General features: G+C 31.5%; 1 pseudogene; it reads right to left on the bottom strand.

The window, feature by feature from the left end:
• Window positions 1–5,504: 5,504 nt before the first annotated feature.
• On the bottom strand, window positions 5,505–6,721 carry LOC142635665 (uncharacterized; annotated as a pseudogene).
• Window positions 6,722–21,036: the final 14,315 nt, after the last annotated feature.

Below are 21,036 nucleotides of genomic sequence, written 5' to 3'. Positions count from 1 at the left end.
GTGGGTAGAGATGTGGGCTTGGCGCCTGGGCCCTGGGCCTAAAACGGTCTTCGAAAATAATAGTATATGTTTCTATGTATAAAATATATACAGTTAGATCTGTAGCTCACCTTCTTTACACCCTCTTGGACAATCTAAATTGGACATACAATTACTATCATATAGTTGTGATAGGATAAATAATTATAATTGTAGTGTTTATTATATATGGGAAAAAAATTAGTTAATTAAGTAACCGGTCAAGTCTTTTATCATCGAATCAAATTTTCAATTTGAACTCCGTATACACTAAAAACCAATTAGTGTATTTACCTAGTGATAAAGAGAAATCATCTTGGAATAGTCACCATAAAATTCTATTAAATTAATTAAGTAACTCATAAATAAGCTCAAGCTTATTCAATGATAAAACAAACCAAGCATAAACATATAATATAGCTTAGCAATGAACTTCAGCTTGATAAATGAATGTAAATTAACATAATAGGGGCAAAATTGACAATACAATATATACACACACATATTTATAGCCAAAGCTCAAAGAAGCTCTCTCTCTCTCTCCTTTTGCGAGGAAAATAAACAGAAAATCACCATCATTGTTGAGCATGGAAAAAGTAGATTGTCAAAGCTTCCGAAAATCTCCTCTTTCACAAGTACCTACAACCTCTCTCTCTCTTCCCCTCTTAAGGATTTTCCATCATCTATTTTTTTTTTTTTTTCAGATTAATTTTTACTTTGGGTTTCCAACTCCCTTCAAACTATTCGAAGACAAGCCTTGAACTGAATTTTTAGTTAATTGCTTCTTAATTCTGATTTTGGCTTTAGGTGAGTGGAAGCAAAAAGGTAAGTGGATGTAGAAGCTGACTAGGAGGCCACACGTAAGATAAAACAAGCATTCGGATTCGTTGCCCATCCAATTGAAGAGATTCACTGTAAGCCATCGTGGGTGATCAAATATAAGGTAATGTCCTACCTTACCAAAAAAATGGATAAAGGCTTTCTAGATATATATATATATATATATATATATATATATATATATATATATATATATATATATATATATATATATTATACATTGGATTCAATTTACAAATTTAGATAACAACTATATGCTGTGTATAATAGTGATAAGTAATCACACCATAATATGGTGTACTATTACTTATATAATAACTGTGGGGAGTAAAAAGACCCTGATGGGGATGTGGGCCTTTGGGCCATGCTAAGGAAGGCCGACCTGCTCTTGGGTTTAGAACTTGTTAGTGCTACGGGTCGGCCCATACGCCGAGGATCCGAGGGTCTAGCCGAGGATGAATTTCCCTTCGGACGGACACCGGAGAACCCGGGACTTCATGGTAAAGGTTAGGGAATGACACGGTCAAGACCAATGGTTTAAGGGGGTGAACCCTTGAATGTTCTAGAAGTACCGATGTTAGAGAAATACCAAAGATAAAGGCTGCCACCTCCACATTAAAGACCCTGCACCTACCACCCTGGCCGCATTAATGGGGAAGTGACGCCTGAACAGTGGAAGGGAAACTTCTGGTTACTATTCAAAGGCACTGAGAAAAGAAATATCTGGGTTAAGGGGGAGTTGGGGCAACACGTGTACAAAGTATCAAAAAGAGGAGTATTTAAGAAGCAACCTAGAACAAGAATGGGGGGCTTCCTTTTTTGTAATCAAAAAAGAAAAAGAAAAAAGAAAAAGAGATAATATAAGAACATCTCTCGGCTTACGTCCGAGCAGGTGGATTTACAGTATTCCTTGTTGTTTTCAAGTGTTTGCAATCTTTGGTTTGTCATTTAATCCTCAAACACTTCTAACCTGGATTTCAAGCCCACACTCTACAAATTCATATTGTTTAAGGCTCATTGGGCCTGAGCCCGTAACTGTTCTTGGGGCCAGGTGCAATTGTGCACTTACAATAACCATCATTTGGTGGATGGGGTTTTTTCACCAACTTATAGTAGAGAATTTATTAAGTATTAGAATTAATTATTTACTGAAGAGTCGTGTCTCTTAAATAAGAAACAACTCTTTGTAATTAAACAAACATATCTCTTCCCAAAAAGTATGAATGAATCTATAAATACTAAGACTCCTTGTTCAAAGTAGTATTTGAATTTGAGTTGCCCCTTATCATTATCTATATATAGCCATTAGTTTAGGTGTACGTAATCTCAAATTTCAATCCAATCATGCTCTCTTTTTGGTTGCCCATAAGTGCAAAAGCTCTGAAAACGAAAAGTTTTTTTTTTTTTTTCTCTTCTTCTTTTTCCTTTTTTCTTATTTTTAATTATTTTGGGGCCTGAGAAACAAGATTCTTATTTATCTTAGCTTAATATATTTGGGTCATTTCAAATTTGGAAGAAACTTAAATGTAAGACTCAAAAGTACTTTTCCCTTTTCCTTTTCCTACAAACAAACCTGGAATTGATATGGTTGCTTGGAGTTTAAATTATTTGTTTTGATTTTTTATTTTTTGGGGATAGCTGAATTTGATTTTGATTTTGTCTTTTATTTTATTTTTGGGTGGAAAATGTAATTGGGCTATTGCTGAATCATGCTAATAAGTTTGTTACGTTATTATTGATGATAACAAACATTATGGCATGCGCAGCAACAACATATTATTTGCTCACCGTGTAGAAATTACTATAATAAGTGTTGTTTATTGCAATGAAAAATGTCCCAAAATGCTAATCTGAGGCTATCATAGAAACTTTGTTTGTTTCTTAAAAACAATTACAACTGTTTCTCAAAAAAAAAAAAATACAACTCCCCATTTTTTTTTCTTTTATATTAGATAAGAATTACACATTGTTTTGAAATTCATCAGTAAGACGAAATTTCATTATTTTTTTAATCATTTCCAGTTGTGAATTTTAAGATTAAGCTGCTCACAAATAATTGGTGGGAAAAGATTGAAGCTTAGTATTTGGGACACAGGATTATTTTGAATTGTAATTCATATTAATCTTTGATTAATGATACTTCTAGAAATGATAGTTTATGGTAACATGCTAGGAATTGGGAAGATTTGACAGTTGAATTCGAGGACAAAAAGCCTCCAAGAATAGGGAACAAGTGAGAACAGAGAGATAGAGAGAATAGAGAGAGGAATATTGGAAAACAACAACAATCAAGTTCATCCCCTTTCCATACACATCTCCCTAGTCTAATACCCCTCAGTAACTAACTTCAGGCCAGCTGTGTAACCACCCTGCCAGCCCATTCCCTCCAACTAACTAACTATATCAACTAACTCTAATGCCACACAAGTCTGATGTAAACACATCACCAATACAAGTAATACACGTATTTATATACTAAAATACAAGTATACAATGCCAGCTAATCAAATACAACATTATCTAAAGCACAAACACATTACACACTCAGGCTGTACTAGCACATGCACACCTCATTAGCTGTACACGCATGCCCCATCAGCAGTAGACGCACCCCTCATCAGCAGTCCAAGCACACCCAGTAGCACCTCACCCTGCAGCAACACACGCATGCCTCATCAACACCACACGCACTTTCCATTGGCACCCTCCACACACATACACCTATACACTCCTAACATAACATGTAATATTTCTCTTCACAGTTTTTGATGCATAAATAGATTGTTTGTACATTAGACAATCTCTGAAGTAGAATTGTTCATTACTTATATATATATTAATAGATAAAGCTTAGAGAAAATCCAATTACATTCTATAATTGAAGTCCAATTTTGCACCATGTATTATAAATTCTTTATTTTTAGAGAGTTTTATTTCTTAATTTTGGAGTCAAATGTGGAACCATATCATAAATATCTATCCAAGTGAGTTATTGCATAAAAAAAACCAAAGAGTTTAGAATTAATGAACATAAAAAAAAAAATTTAAATTGAAAATTTATATTTTTCTACTTAATAATATTCTTACAAGACTTTTTAAAGAGTTAAAAATATATAAAAGTGACTATCAATAATATTTAAATTATATATGTAAAAATTATAATATGCATCTTAATGCATATGCATGGGATTATAAGCTAGTATTATATAACTACGAAAATGACTGCATAGGAAAAAAAAAATAATTGCTTTACTTATAACTATAAAAATAAGCTTATTGCATTTCCTAATTTCTTTCATTGATAAACTCAGTTATAGAGTACAAATCCAAATGAAAAATCACATTTCAACAACTTCTTTTGTTCTTTTTGATAACAAAGCAGAAAAAATAATTCAGATAACTGCTCTAGAACTTTCTTCAAAAGTATCTAATCTAAATTCTTAACCATTTCCAATTTTATACTTACGCCTAACGTTTTTACAATAATAACAAACGTTAAATTTTACATCACATTGTGCAAAATTAGGAGCTAAATAAAGTACCTCAATATATTCAGAACTTGATTTTAAAATCCTATATATCCCAAATAAAAGTTGAAGATTACAATGTCAAAGAGGGATGAGAAGTTTATATTGTCACAAACGCATATAAATTTGAGTCTAACAAACACTCATGTGATGTTACTTCTAATAGTATTCATATTAAACATTTAAAAACACTGTCCAACAATGATCAAACTATTGCAAACGATCCTATTAGTGCTCCATATATTAAATTGCTTACAAATTTGAAGGATATAGCTAATGGCAACATAATAGATGACATCTCTGAAAATGCACAATTGGTAAGAGCATCACCATCAGGTCTTTCATAAAAAATGTCATTTTAACACACCAAAAACTTACTTTATTTTTTTAGCACATCATTTTACAATATACCATTTATCAAATGTTCTATTCTTTTACCACTTCATTTAAATATTATTTCTTCATTCTTTTTAATTCTTATTTTATTCTTTCTTTATTATTTGTTCCTAACAGTCATATTTTCAAATATTCTTATTCTAACAATAACATTTTCAAATAATCCTCTTAATTCAACTGTCATATTTTCTTAAGCATTTTTTAAAAAATAAAAATCAAAAATCAAAACCTATTACCTTCAAAAAAAAAAAAAAAACCTCAGAACCTGTCACCTTTAAAAAATAAAAAAATAAAAAATAAAAAACCTTGAACTTGTCAAGACTCATATCAAAAGCCAAAAACATATTTATAAATGTAATCTAAAAGCCAACCTGTCAAGTTGAAATTGTTTCAATTGAACTAAACTACCAATGTAATCCATCGAAAACTTACACACATAACTCATATCCAATAACATTAACTCACATAGAAAACCCATTGAATTAAACAGAGTTGAGCTTGCCACTTCCTTGATGAAAAATGGTACTTAAATTTAACATAACAAAACAATTGGCTAGTACTTAAACTTAAAACAATAAAACAACATAGCCAACAAGATTAGTGGCAGTTTCATAAAAAAAAAATGAAACAAATAAACCAAATCAAAAGTTTTAATGGCAACTCCATAAAGAAGAGGAAACAAATAAACAAAACCAAAAGTTTTCACGACTCTCCTTGTAATTGTCATAAATGCTCAATGAGATTCATTTGGAGTTGAAAATGAACTTCTCGATTCCTAATGCATTGATGAACTCGAATGAACTCCATAAATTCATTTGTCGGCTCATGTGATATTGGTGTACATGAAATCTCATCAATTTGTTCATAATCTAAGTCCACTGCTTCAACTTCATCTCCCTCATCTTTAATAATCATGTTATGAAGAATTATGCATGCTTTCATAATGTCATGTAGTGTTCCATGAAAGAAAAACCGTGCAGGTCCACTTACAATTGCAAATTGTGCTTGAAGCACTCCAAATACACGCTCTACATCCTTCCTATATGCCTCCTGAGCTTTTGCAAATAATTTTCTTTTTGCTCCTAGTGGAGATAGGATTGTCTTCACAAATGTTGACCATTTTGGATATATGTCATCGGCAAGATAATATTCCATTGTGTAATCATGACCATTGATTGAATAATTAATTACAGGAGCACGTTCTTGTGCAAGCTCAGAAAATACACGTCCAACACGTTAATGACATTATTTGACCCAGGTAACCCAAAAAATGAGTGTCATATCCAAAGATCATATGAAGCCACTGCTTCCAAAATAATAGTTGGCTTACGAATATGACCACAATACATCTCTTTCCATGCAGTTAAACAATTTTTCCATTTTCAATGCATGCAATCAATACTTCCCAACATGCTTGGAAATCCACAATTTTGGCCATGGGCTAACAATCTAGCGATGTCTTCATTGTTTGGCGACCTCAAGTATTCCTCTGAGAAAATAGCAACCACTGCTGTAATAAATTTTTTCAGACTCATCATTGTAGTGCTTTCTGCTATTCTCACATATTCATCCATAAAATTAGCTGCTACACCATAAGCAAGCATCCTAAGTGCAACGGTCATCTTTTGAAGGGGAGATAGACCAAACTTTTTGGCATTATTCCTTTTTTGGATAAAGTAAGGTTCATGAGTTTCTACCTTAGATAGGATTCGGAAAAAAAGAGAACATCTCATTCAAAATCTCCTTCGAAATAATTTGGGAGGATATACAGGTTCTTCAGCAAAGTAGTCATCATAAAGCCTTTTATGGCCTGCCAAATGATTATGGTCGATATACCGACAACGCTTACGTTGTGATGTCGAATCTGTGAGAAGTTTTATAATTATCTCATCTTCATCTGAGTCATCATCAAGCAATTCACGAAAAAAAGAACGACCCATGGCGATAAACTAGAAGAAAACATTGGAAAGCAATTATCAATATAGATGCAAGAAACATAATATGAAATGAAATCGATAACTTTAAAAGAAGGTTTGATCCTTATCTAAAGAATATAAAATTTTCTTTAAATAAAAACGTGGCCTAAGATGAGATCCTCTCCTATCTTCTTCTAGCACTTAAGAATTGTAAACCAATAGATACATTTTAGAAACAATTAGAAAAGCCCAACAGTCAAGAAGAGCATAGAAACTATACGAAAATATAACCAAAAAAATGTATATAGTATTATATGCGCTAGCTCCTAGCTTTTTGACTGCTCACTAACAACTTAGTAGTTAGTCATAAGCTCATATGAATTATTATATGTGCTATTAGAAAATTAGTTATAGGTATATACATGGCAATATTCCCCATTTGCTATCATCTAGCACACGCATACATCTAATACCTACTACACACTGCTACAATGCTCCATTGATGCTACTACATTGCAGCAGTCACTAACACAGCATACAACACCAAAGCCTAAAAAGGGCACTTACACACTGGCCTCTCAACCCAATCAGCAGCATCAATAGCACAACACCAGCATTAAGCATGATAGCAATATAATTCTATAGTAATATAAAATTAAATATAGAAAATACACAACATTTTATATAAGCTAAAATGTTAAGATTACTTAGATGGCAGTGGCCTACTAGAATCTACAACGAAATCATATAATAAAAGAGTCAAGACCTTTTGCTAAGATCACAAAATACATATTAAGGCTTAAAATCAGCTACACCCGAAAAATGCCACAAAATACATATCAAGGCCTAAAATAAGTTACTACCAAAATAAGGTTGAAACAAGACATCACCAACATCATCTCAACCCAACGAATGACTTGATCTTTGTTTTGCAAGGATTTCCTTTTGGAGTCCATCATAAAAAGTTCTTTGGTTATCGTTCATGCCACTTGTGTCTGGCATCATAATTCTTTCATTCTCTTTCAACTCTTGCAAGTGAACCTTTTCCGATTTGATACGTACTTTCTCTTTTTCTTGTGCACAAGATTCTTCAAGAATTTTCTTTTTCTTTTTCAAATATTCTATTGCAACATCTTTCCCATCATCTTTTCTCTTTCAATTAGCCTTTTCAGGTTTTCTACCTACATAGTGTCATCAACCCCCCCTCCTTGATCTATTGAATATGGAGTTTGAGACATTTCTTTTCTTGAATCTTCCCTAGGCATAGTAGATGCCCACTTTGGAAATTCCTTCAACACTAGCCAGCAATGTTCATATTGATAAAAGTAACCGTGAATTTCTTTAAACAATTCCCTTGCTTTCTCAAGCTAAAAAAAATTAAATAAATATAACATAATTAGTTTCTTCAAACAATTCATTTGATGTTGTAAATCTAAAAAAATTAAAGACCATTGCAAAATATATACCTTCATTTCAGCAGTGGTTCTACTTTCATTCTTTGCTTCAATTCTAGCTAAGGACCCATAAAATTTAACTGTTTCCCTATTAATCACTCCCCATCGGCTTGTTAGGGATGTTTAACTACGTGTAGAATCAGTCTTGTGGTCCTTGAAGTATTTTGCAACTTTGCCATAAAATGTTGTTTTATATTGCTCATTACCATACACAGGATCGACACTGGTATTGAGCCATGTTGCTACAAGCAGCTTGTCTTCCTCAGGAATGAAGTTGATACCAAGTGTTTTTTTTTTTTCTTAGAAGTGGCAACTTCATCATTCAGTGGAGAATCTTGGACTAACATGGGACTATTTTTAGATACACCAAAAAGTTGCTCCTTAAGATTAATATTCCCCCGTAAGACATCAATGTACAATGAATAATGTACTGAGTCCATGTTCTAAATAGATATGTAGATAAAAATAATTTAGGTAGTCCAAAGAGAGCCCCCAAAAAATAAAAAATCAAATGCATATCTGAATGCACAAAAATAGGAATTATTGCAAAAGATTTATTAATATTTATATATATGGCTTTGTGATAGGTTCACCTTTAACACACACACACAGCATGGACTTAATGCTAAAATTAATGAAACAAATAGATTATTCGTAGTGTCTCATAGCCTAAATGCTAGAATTGGAATTTAGAATCCGTAGTCATAGTTTGCATCCAAGTAATCATTCAGTAATGCAAAAGAATTGAAAAAAAAAAAACATAACACAGCACACAACACATATGAACTAAGAAGATAGAGAGAACAGAAGTAGACACTGAAATACCGAGAGAATCACAGGGAAGACGAAGAACTTACCTGTATGCAGTAGACGTAGAACGAATTGAGAAAACCTTCAGAGAATCAGCGAATCGATGAAACCTTCAGAGAATCGGTGAATCGATGAAACCTTCAAAGAATCGATGAAACTAAGACTGAACAGCGAATCGACAATACCGAGATTGAACAGTGAATCGGCAACTCTGAGATGAACTAAACTGATTCGGTGTATGAGATAGAACAGAGAGGGGAGAGCGAACAAAATGGAAAAAAATAATAAAAAATAAAAAACCAGTGAAGGAGATTTTGTAGATCAGTAATGATGGAATTTGTGAGATGGTAGAGAGGAAATTGGTGGTGGCTCATGATTCATGAATGGGAAGAGAATAGAGCAAAAGGGAAGAAGGGAGAAGAAAAGGGTATGGGAGAGTGGAGATGGAGAAGCAGAATATGTGGCTGAACATGATGGTCTGAAGAGATATTTTAATTGGGATGAGAGAGAAAGTTGAATAAAAAAAATAATAAAACCATATGCCATATCTGTCCGTACTATGCTAAACATGAGACAGTACTTTAGCATGTCTCAAAATTTTGACACATTTAACACATCTCATGATGCTCTGTTTTTAGTGTTTGGTGTGCCAAATGCTAAATATTTGGCATTTGGCATTTGGCACACATGATGGTGACGCTCTAAGAAAACAAAAACTCATTACTTAATTTTACATTAATTGCTTCATCATAACATTTCTTTCTTATAATGAGTGTTTTTTCTTTTTTACCTTATTAAAATTTTAAATATTTATGCAAAATAAAAAATCTATCTAAATATGTATTTTCTCCTTATTTTCCAAGATGTGCAAAAAGATCTTTAAAAATAAACAAAAACAAAAACCTCCAAGCATACTTCTGAGTTCTAACAAAAGCACAAGCAGCTCCTAGAATAAGAAGAAGAAGTAATTCCATATGATATGTCATTACTTTACTTCTATTATGAAATACATATGGAAAAAAAAAAAAAAAAACCTTTTGGATTAAGTTTTGGGTTTGTGTTAACTGAATTCCTACAACTTAACAACATAGTTTTTTGTTTGCTTTTAATGTTAGACAATGTTCATGAACTTCATGATCAATAACAATTTCTTTTTCCGATTTCTAAAATCATTTTGTTAAACTTGGTGAAAGTTTTACACTTATGATTTCCTTACTGTTGGAATGTTGAACTAAAGGTTTGCCAAGAGAAATGCTGAAAGATGCCACAGACTCACATAGAAGAGAAAGTTTGCTATAATTAATCTCTATTTTTTTTTAATGGAACTCTTACAATACAAACAAAAATTCTTTGGTTTAACTTTAACTATTAAATTTTTTTTTTTTTGGATTTTCCACAATATGAGTAAGGTCATAAATTTGGAATAGGAAAAAATAATTTAGTTTTATTGTTCAAATTTCTTAATCTTCTTCATTTAATGGTTGTATATATTGAGGTAAAGTGCAAGAAATTAGAGTATTTGAGAGTAGAAGATAAACTTCATAATATAATGGTTTAGAGTGTTTACACAACAAATTCTCTTTAGTGACAATACAACAAGCTTTCACTATGAAACAAAGATCAAAACCAAAATATCAAATTGTGGTTAATAATCAATTATAAAAACATTATGAAAAACATATAGAGAGCAATTCTAACAACCACCACTAATATGAATAGTGCAACAATCCAACTCAATTATAATATATATATGTTTGAGTAGTTCTAAAATGATAAAAACTTGAATGTGAACCCAAGGAGGATTTTGTGTTAAATACCCTACAAGTCTTCTATATTGACTCTCATTTTTTAAAGGAAAATACTTTAAAAAATAAACCATTATACAAATACAAATCATGGTGATAAGAAAAAAATGCAACTTCTATATCAATTATGTCATTGATATGATTTATAAGTTGGACTCCCAATTTGCTATGCTAGCAATATAGTCGTTAATACTCCTATATCTAACTAGATATAATTCTATATTCACTATCCATGTACCATCTCCATGTCTATTTTGAATAATAATAATAAGTAAATCATATATAAAATTAATAATAATATAGTCAAGTTAGCCACGTCAATTTTTCATTAATCCACCACTTAATGACCAGGGTTATTTTGATAAAATACCAAAATGTTAGAGACTAAATTGATATTTGAAATGTTAAGACCTAAAAGGAAAATGTGAATGCATATGTTTATTGCTATGTTTCATTTCAAGTCTATAAATGGAGAGAAAAATGTATATGTTTCATTTATGAGAAAATATGAATATATATGTTTATGTTTACAATCAAAACATTAATTACTTTTCTCCTAAATTATAGCATAACATTGGAATTACTAAATAGTATTAAAGAGAAATGCTACATTCACAACATTTTCATAATAGATCTTAAGTAATTCAAACTCTAGAATCAAATCAATAACCATTTATTAATTTGTTGTGAAAGTGTTATGAAAATGTGGTGGGAATTAAAATTTTAAAAATAATAGCAATATTAACATACCTTCTTAGTGAAGGCAACAAGTGCGAGCTAAATAAGTGCTAGAATACCAATCGTAAGGGTCATTGTACTCCAAGTCATCTGAAGGAAAAAAAAAAATCTTGTGAATTAAAAAGCGTTGAAAATTTATTTATTTATTTTTGCAATCTACTTGTGTGATGATTGTAAAACTCACCAAATTTAGGTTTTGAGATATAAACACCCTTGTCTATTAGGAGATCCTAGAGGTCGTCAGGATCGCCATCCTTTTGGGTTGTTTATTTTAATCAAGTAATAAACCAGCATTGTGCAATTTAAATAGCACCTACAAGAACATCCAACTTTGCTTACAATGCACCCACAAGAAAATAAATTAAATTATAAATAAAAGTGACTACCTACATATATATATGTGTGTGTGTGTGTGTGTGTGTGTGTGTGTGTGTGTTTGTGTGTGTGTGTGTGTTTCCATATTATAGTTATGGTTGTAATCGAGATCAATATCAAATACACCTTAAATAACACACATCGATTGTTGGAGGGACAATATTTGGTAATGTAGATGGTAACTGCAATTGTAGAATTATTACCCCTTGGAGTCTTGGAAATATGAATACCATTTAATAGGAGATCCTAGACGTCGTCAGGAGCACCATCCTCTTGGGTCATTAATATTAATCAAATAATAAACTAGCATTGTGCAATTTAAATGGCACCTACAAGAACATCCAACTTTGCTTACAATGCACCCACAAGAAAATAAATTAAATTATAAATAAAAGTGATTACTTGTGTGTGTGTGTGTGTGTGTGTGTGTGTGTGTGTGTGTGTATTTCCATATTATAGTTTTGGTTGTAATGTAGGAGACCAATTACCTAATCGAGATCAATATCAGATGCACCATAAATAATACACATCGATCGTTGGAGGGACAACATTCTGCAATGTAGATGGCAGCTGCAATTGTAGAATTGTAGCCCCTAGAGCTTTGGAGAACTGTCAAAAAGAAACTGGGGCAATTATGTTTATCCCTAGCCCATTTCAATTAATAATATTCTAAAGACAATGTTCCCAAGAACTTAACTAACTACAATAGTCCAATACTTACTAATAATACAATTATTTTTTTGAAATCATTGGTGCTTGTCAATAACTGTAAAATCTAAGCACATGTAAAAATAACATCTTGAGATTACACCTACAAATATGTTTAAACATATGTTTATCTTCAAATTAATTTTTATCAACTCTACTTTTTATATATGGCCATGATTTGTTAGTGAGTGCTAATTGGATTCGGATTCTACACGTGGGCTAGCTGTGAGGAAAGGAATGAGAACGTTGGCTAAGGGAGAGTATCTTTGGTTTGTGCTAACGGTGTGACCATCTTGGAGAAGGTGAAAAATGCACCCCTATCTAGTAAGAGATCCTAAAGGTCGCCAGGAGCACTATCCTCGTGGGCCAAGTTGAGTTTACCAACAAAGACAATATGTTTATTATTATGTTTCATTTCAAGTCAATAAATGGAGAGAAAAATGTAGATGTTTTATTTAAGGAAAAAAATGTGAATGTATATGTTTATGTTGACACTCATAACTTGTTCCATTGAACAATTGGTTGGGAAAAATGAATTGAGTCACAAATAAGATTATACCATACATGAACATCCAATTTTGTTTACAATGCACCTACAAGAAAATACATTAAATTATAAATAAAACTGATTGCCTATATTAAATAATATCATAATAAGATCACAATTTATATATATCCATATCACAATAATGGTTATAATGTTGAAGACCAATTACCTAATTGTGATCAATACCTAATATACTATAAATAACACACATTTATCACTGGAGGGACAACATTCTGCATTGTAGATAGTAGCTACAATTGTAGAATTGTCACCCCAAAAGATTTTTGGAGAACTGCCAAAAGAAAATGGGGCAATTATGCTTGTCCCTACGCCCATTTCAATTAATAATCTTCTAATGACAATATACCTAAGAATTAGACCAACTATAATAGTCTGATACCCACTAATAATACGATGATTTTTTTTGAAGTCATTGGTGCTTGTCAATAGCTATAAAATCTAAGCACACAAACATAAAATAGTTTTAATTTATAATTCATGAGATTACACCTACAATCATGAGATATGTTTAAACATATGTTTATCTTCAAATTAATTTTTATCAACTCTACTTTTTATATATGGCCATGATGTGTTAGTGAGTGTTGACGTAATTGGATTCAGATTCTACACGTGGGCTAGCTGTGAGGAAAGGAAGGAGAACGTTGGCTAAGGGAGAGTATCTTTGGTTTGTGCTAACGGTGTGACCATCTTGGGGAAGGGTGAAAAATGCACCTGGCATGGACACTCAGCACTAGTGTAAAAGGAAGATAGCGACCCCCTATGTTCAGATGCTATAGAACAACTCTTATTGGCTGAGCTTGTGCTAAACCACTTCTGAGGACACGTGCATCACTCCTAACCTCCATAGTGTCCCTTTCCTTATTTATGGCTTTCTCCCCACGTTGTAGCAAAGCCACCCTCTATTCCACTACCCTGACATTGACGTGTCTTCACTCTCCTCCAGTCGTAGTATAGTACAGTAGCTATATTAGGGTTTTAAATGGGTGAATGGGGACCTGACACCTACCCTAATGTACCTAACAACATTCCTCGTACTATAAGAGGAATATGTTGCTAAACAATTAGGGCAAGAGCCTAGAAAGATAGAGAGAAAGAAAGTCTAGGGAGGAAAGTGAGGTAGAAAGAGAGGCTTTCTTTGAGAAGAACCTGACTATTGTGTAAAAACCTTAACTTTCACATAATAGAGAGCTCTAAAGAGTGACGGAAATTCTTCCCTTCGCTCACCCGTGATTTTCATCCCTTTCAAAGGGTTTTCCATGTATTTCCCATGCCTTCTTTACTTTCTTTGTTTCGCTTTTGCATTTCTCTCGACATTAAAGTGTTAAAGTTTCTATTTTTATTATTCTTAAGCTTTTACACTTAAATGTACTGTTAGATTCATCACTCATTCTCTTTCATTAAGCTTGATAGTCTAACTTGCACATACATACTGTTATTTGTAGATTTGCCCTATGGGTTGCCTTCTACCATAGAAGCAGAGAAAATGCTACCATTCATCAAAGCAAGGTTAACTCAAAAGGAAGACGTTATGAAATTGATTAGGTGGTAAATCAAGAATGAATTTTAGTTTAATAATAAATTCTACAACTCTGTTGACTAGGATAGTTTACTAAATATGGGGAATCTTTGATGCAATCTTAAGAGTTGAACAAATTCCAATTTCATATGAATAAGTGATGGATTTCTTTTGGTGTTCAATGTTGTGTTGTTTTTGGCCCTTCAAATAACTGATTTTTTGTATAGTTGTAATTTTGAAAGTGTATACCACAATTTAGAGTTATGTTTTTGCTATACAAATCCCTTTTTTTCCTTTGGTGTCTAGATTTGTTGTCATCTCTAGCCTAGAGTGTAACTTTATATATGTGCAATTTTATATTTCCGTTCTTTGGTGTTTCTATTGTATTGAATTGATCGTGTATGATTCTTGAGTGATAAATCAACTTATTCATCAAAAGAATGAATCAAAACTTAAGGCATCTAATTAATCTCAATGTTTGGTTGCTAAGAAGGATAGTTAGGTTGCTATGATTTCATAAGTAACATGGGACATTTTTTTTTTAGAACGTAACATGGGACATTAATATTGGCGCTCTCTCTCTCTCTCTCCAATTGACCATTCACGTACATGTTACATATTAATTTATTTTAGGGTAAACTACATAATTGGTCCCTTTCCTCTACACCAAATGTCAATTTCATCCCTAACCTTTCAATTGTGTCAATTTGGTCCTTAACATTTTAGCGTCATGTCAATTTGGTCTCTGTTATTATCCTTTGGATGGAAACATCTGACATGTCAAACAGAATAATAAAAAATTGATTTCCTTGCACATCAATGCCCAAGTGTACAACCACATCAAACCTAAAATATAAAATAAAAACCCAAATTTCTATTCCTACGCGTGTTAAAAAAAATACGCAATCTCTATGATGCTTAACCTAAATTACAAGTCTATCTTAGTGTTTTAGAGCTTAGAAAACAAAAAATGGCACCAAGCAAAGCTACTCCTACTTTGTATGGAGGACCAAAATGTTGTGCTACTTGGGAATCTCATCAACGCTGTGGACTGTATCTCTGAGATCTCAAACTTACGATGCGTTTTTAGGAGGGAGTGTCACAATCTCAGCATGAGACTAAGGCTCTTGAAGCCTTTGTTCAAAGATTTGGAAGAGATCAATATCAAGATCTCCGAAGAGACAATTAAGGTTGTTTTTTTAAAGGAAGCTTTGGACAAAGCAAAAGATTTGCTTCTGTTTGGAAGCCGAGGCATCAAGCTTTACATGGTCACCACTAGTTTCTTCCTTTTCCTAATACAATGTTTTTGTTTTTTCAATTCTCTGAGATATAATTGCGAAACTCTGCCTTTAGATTTAATGGTTTTATGTGGTTACATATACCGAAGAGAGAAGAAATAAACTATAGATTTGAGGAAGCTACGATTCATTTTTAAAAGAACATTAACTGATATTTCCTATGTCTAATTTGACATCTTAGATGAAGTTAAGCCTATTGAAGGAGCAAAAATTTGGGATTTTAGAATTTTTCCTAAACTTTAAAACTCACATGAGAACAGAACTTGGTTTTTTTTTTTCAATAGAAAAAATCTAACGTGACAGTTGGCAATTGATGTGGCAAGAAAAATCAAACTTTTATTATTCAATTTGACACATTAAATTTTTTCATCCAATAGATAATGATAGGAACTAAATTGACACGACACTAAAAGGTTAGGAACCAAATTGACACAATTAAAAAAGTTAAGGACCAAATTTACATTTGGTAGAAATGATAAGGACCAATTATGTAATTTACCCTTATCTATCTATCTATCTATCTATATATATATAAAACTGAAACCTCTGAAACTTCCACAATTTTCCACGTCAACACAATATTTAAATAAAATTATCATTTTATTTAATATAAAATTATTTTTGTTTAGTCTAAACTTAACAAGGAGTGAAACTTTATCTCTCTAACAAGTCCAACTTAAACTCAAACTCATCATTTTTGAATCATTTTTTTAAAAATAAAATTATTTTTGTTTAGTTCAAACTTAACAAAGAGTGAAATTTCATTTCTCTAACAAGTTAAACTTAAACTCAATCGTTGATAAAAAAAAAAAAAAAAAACTTGAATAAATCCTATATTAATATTATCCTAAAAGTGGCTTTTTTTGTAAGTCATTGCACGTTCAAACTTCTTCATCATATTGTAACACAAATTGAAATCATACAAGAGCAAATCATGCAATGGTGTAGTTTCTTAATCAATTTAAGATTTCATAAAATTATTTTAGTATACCTCACAAATAAATAAGTTCCTGTGCATAGCACGGGTTAGTGATTAGTTTATATATATATATATATATAACCGAAACTTTTGAAGCTCCCACAATTTTCCACGTCAGCACAATATTTAAATAAAATTATCATTTTATTTAAATAAAATTATTTTTGTTTAGTCCAAACTTAACAAGAGTGAAACTCTATCTCTCTAACAAGTCCAACTTAAACTTAAACTTAAACTCAAACTCATCATTTTATTAAATAAAATTATTTTTATTTAGTCCAAACTTAACAAGGAATGAAATTCTATATCTCTAACAAGTCCAACTTATACTTAAACTCATCATTATCATTTTTTTTAAAACAAAATTATTTTTATTTAATTTAAACTTAATAAAGAGTGAAACTCTATCTCTCTAACAATTCTAACTTAAACTCAAACTCAAACTCAAACTCAAACTCAAACGTTGATAAATAAAAAAACTTGAATAAATCCTATATTAAGATTATCCTAAACGTGACTTTATTTGGATAAATATAAAAATCATCAACTATTGATAAAGTTCAACTTCTTTGGATAATAGAATAATTCTACAGCAACTTCTTTAAAAAGTAATTTTCGTACATAAACCACCAAACTCTTTTTAGCTATTTTTTACAAGATAAAAATACTTTCAATAATTGAGATTATTCTTTTGATAGTAACCCATCTTTCTTTTATATTTTTCTATTGTTTAGTCATATATGTTTTATTTTGTTTCAATAATTTCTAAGTAGTGAATCATCTGATTCTTTAATATTTTTTTGTCTTTTAGAAGTTTTAATATCTGAATTTTTGAGTTTTTTTTTTTTAGTATTTGAAATTTTCTGACAATTTTTTTTGTAACCCATTGCACGTTCAAGTAATGACTTCTTCATCAAATTGTAACACAAATTGAAGTCATACAAGAGCAAATTATACAATAGTGTAATTTCTTAATCAATTTAAGTTTTTATAAAATTATTTTAGTTTACCTCACAAATATATAGGTTCCCGTGCATAGCACGGGTTAGCAACTAGTTTATATAAAATGGAAACCTTTAAAGCTCTCACAATTTTTCACATTAGCACAATATTTAAATAAAATTATTATTTTATTTAAATAAAATTATTTTTGTTTAGTCCAAACTTAACAAGGAGTGAAACTCTATCTCTCTAATAAGTCCAACTTAAACTCAAACTCATCATTATTATTTTTTTAAATAAAATTATTTTTGTTTAATCCAAACTTAACAAGGAGTGAAACTCTATCTCTTAATATTGAGATAATTAAAAATTGGGATAAAGTGATAAGCAATTTAATTAAACCCATTACAACATCTAAGTCTTAACGATAGTCTTATCTAATTATCTATTTCACATCAAATTAAACACAATCCTAATCTAATCCAATAAATTAGTCTCAATTTACATTTATCCCAATCTAGAGAAAATTAATCAAATGGATTGTTTTCTTTTTTCTTTTTTACGCTAAGAATAAAGAATTCTCAACTTATTAGTTATAGTGTAAAAGTGTTGTATTTAAAATAGATAATTGGATAGTAGTACAATATGTTTTTTAAGAATTACTAATAGAATACGTACAATTCTAATGAATAACAAATTTTGAGCTATCTATAATTCTCTCATCGCTCACTCTTATCCAATTCATTGCAACTCTTCTATAAATAAGTTATATTTGATCGGTTTATTGATCATTTTCACTTACCTTTATGAGATTCATTTGTCACTCTTGACAATGATGGCTTCTTTTACTAGATTTCTTTTGGTGTTCACTGTTCACTGCTTTCTCATTTTTCATGCCTTCACTTTCCGTTGATGTTTCATATGATGGAAGATCACTTAAGATTGACAAAAAACTGAAAATTTTATTTTATGGTTTTTCATGTATTTTTTAAAAAATTATTTTCATATATGAACCACTAAACTCTCTTTAGCCGTTTTTACAAGATAAAAAATGTTGCAATAATTGAAAATTTTCTTCCGAATGCAACCCATCTTAAAAAAATTTATTTTTATAGTTTTTTATGTATTCTTAAAAAAGTAATTTTCATACATGAACTACCAAATTCTCTTTAGCCGTTTTTTACAAGATAAAAAATTCTTTCGAATATAACTTATCTTTCTCTTATATTACTCTATTGTTTAGTCATATATATATATTGTTTTGTTTCAATAATTTCTAAGCTGTGAATTATCTGATTCTTTAATATTTTTTGGTCTTTCAAAAGTTTTAATATATGAATTTTTGAGTTATTTTTTTTGCACTTCAAGTAATGATTCTTTATCAAATTATAACACAAATTAAAGTCATAAAATAGCAAATCATGCAATAGTGTTGTGGGGGTGATAGGTCCAAGAGCATATATTGGGCCAGAGACCCAATCCGAGGATATTAAATAGTCCGAGGACGGGAAAATATCTTCTTAAGAATCCGTGTTGATAAGTAAAGAGGTAAAAGTATGATCAAGATCATCCAAGAAGGTAGTTCGAGGAGGAATACTTCCTCGGCTGAGCAAAGCTGAGGTTGGAAGGTGCGGTCTGCCATTCAAAGGCAACGTTCTAGGAGATCCTGCAAGTACGGAGGTACATCGCGAGAATACAAGACAAGAAAAGGCTATGAAATATTTAAGAGAAAGCTGCTACCACCGTATTGAATGCTCTGCAGCTGACTCTTTGGCCGTATTAATGAGAAAGTGATGCCTGAGTAGCAGTGCTCAGCCTTACAGGTATTTCCAAAAGCTTCAAGAAGGTGTTGATAAGAAAAGTATTCAAACCAACAATCCGATCCATACGTGGAGGCGAGAGAAAGGAAGAAGGAGGATATAAAAAGGAGAGGAGACACTCAGGATGGGGGATCAAAAAAGAAGGAGAGAAAAATATTGTAGACTAAAGAACAATATTTGTAAACTGTTATTAAGGAAGATATAGAGAAGATCTAGCCTCCTCAGATTGAGTCCGAGGACGATTTTCATTATATAAATCTGCTTCATCTTTGTTCTATAGGGATCTTGACCCAGTACAACTGATATACAAACTCATTAGAACCTAGATTTTCAATCCACTCTCTACAAATTCATGGTATTGGGCTCTTTGGGCCTATTCTCTCGTTATTTTGGGCTTAGGTACAAATTGTGACCTTACAAGTGTAGTTTCTTAAATTTTTTATAAAATTATTTTAGTTTACCTCACAAATAGGTAGGTTCTCATGCATAGCATGGGTTAGTGACTAGTTTTATAATAAATGAAAACCCTCTCCTCCTAGTCCCTCCCCCCTCCAAATTCTTCCAATTTGGGAGAATTAACAATATAGGGAAAGGCTAATATATATCCCTCTAAATCCCCTTAAACCCTTCTCCCTCCTCCTTTTACAAAAAAAACCCTAACTCCATCCCACCACTCTCTGTCAATTTAACAAGCAAACAAAAAGGACTTTGGAGTGTAGAATGTCTCAATAAAGGACTAAAGGTCGGTACAAGAGTGGGTTGGGCCTTAATCAGGACTAGAGTTATGTGCCCAATGTGTCTGTTTTGCAGCAAAATCGATGGGCTCAGCTCTGTTCATTTCTTTATCATTCCTGGATATTGGACAAATCCAACCCTGACCCACACTACATGATAAAATCCTACGTTGAACCACAATCATTATTATTATTATTATTCTTTTTCAGAAAAAAGATAGACACAATCATTATTAAAGGTAAACAAAAACTTATTTCTAGTACGATAGCGATTTACACGAGCTTAGGGACCTACTTGTACAAGTAGCTATACTTCATTATCGGGTGTTAATGTCTCATGTAATAAAAAATAATTTGCCTACTTTGACTGTATCCACCGATTTTTTTTTCAACAAACATTGACGTTTATAGTTAATTATCAAATTCGACAAAGTTTTTTCGAATCTTATCCACAATACATTACATAATTATTTGGATGGTGTTCTCCTAGCCTATAATTACAAAAGAAATCATGATAAGAGTATTGTGTAGTTTAACTCGTTGGCACTTTTGATGTCGTATTTTTAATAAAGACATCTAATCTTGTCGT

Source organism: Castanea sativa, chromosome 5, assembly GCF_040712315.1.
Source record: "Castanea sativa cultivar Marrone di Chiusa Pesio chromosome 5, ASM4071231v1".
Taxonomy (NCBI): domain Eukaryota; kingdom Viridiplantae; phylum Streptophyta; class Magnoliopsida; order Fagales; family Fagaceae; genus Castanea; species Castanea sativa.
The sequence above is the reverse complement of the archived record's forward strand: the minus strand, read 5'-3'. Positions and strand labels throughout refer to the sequence as shown.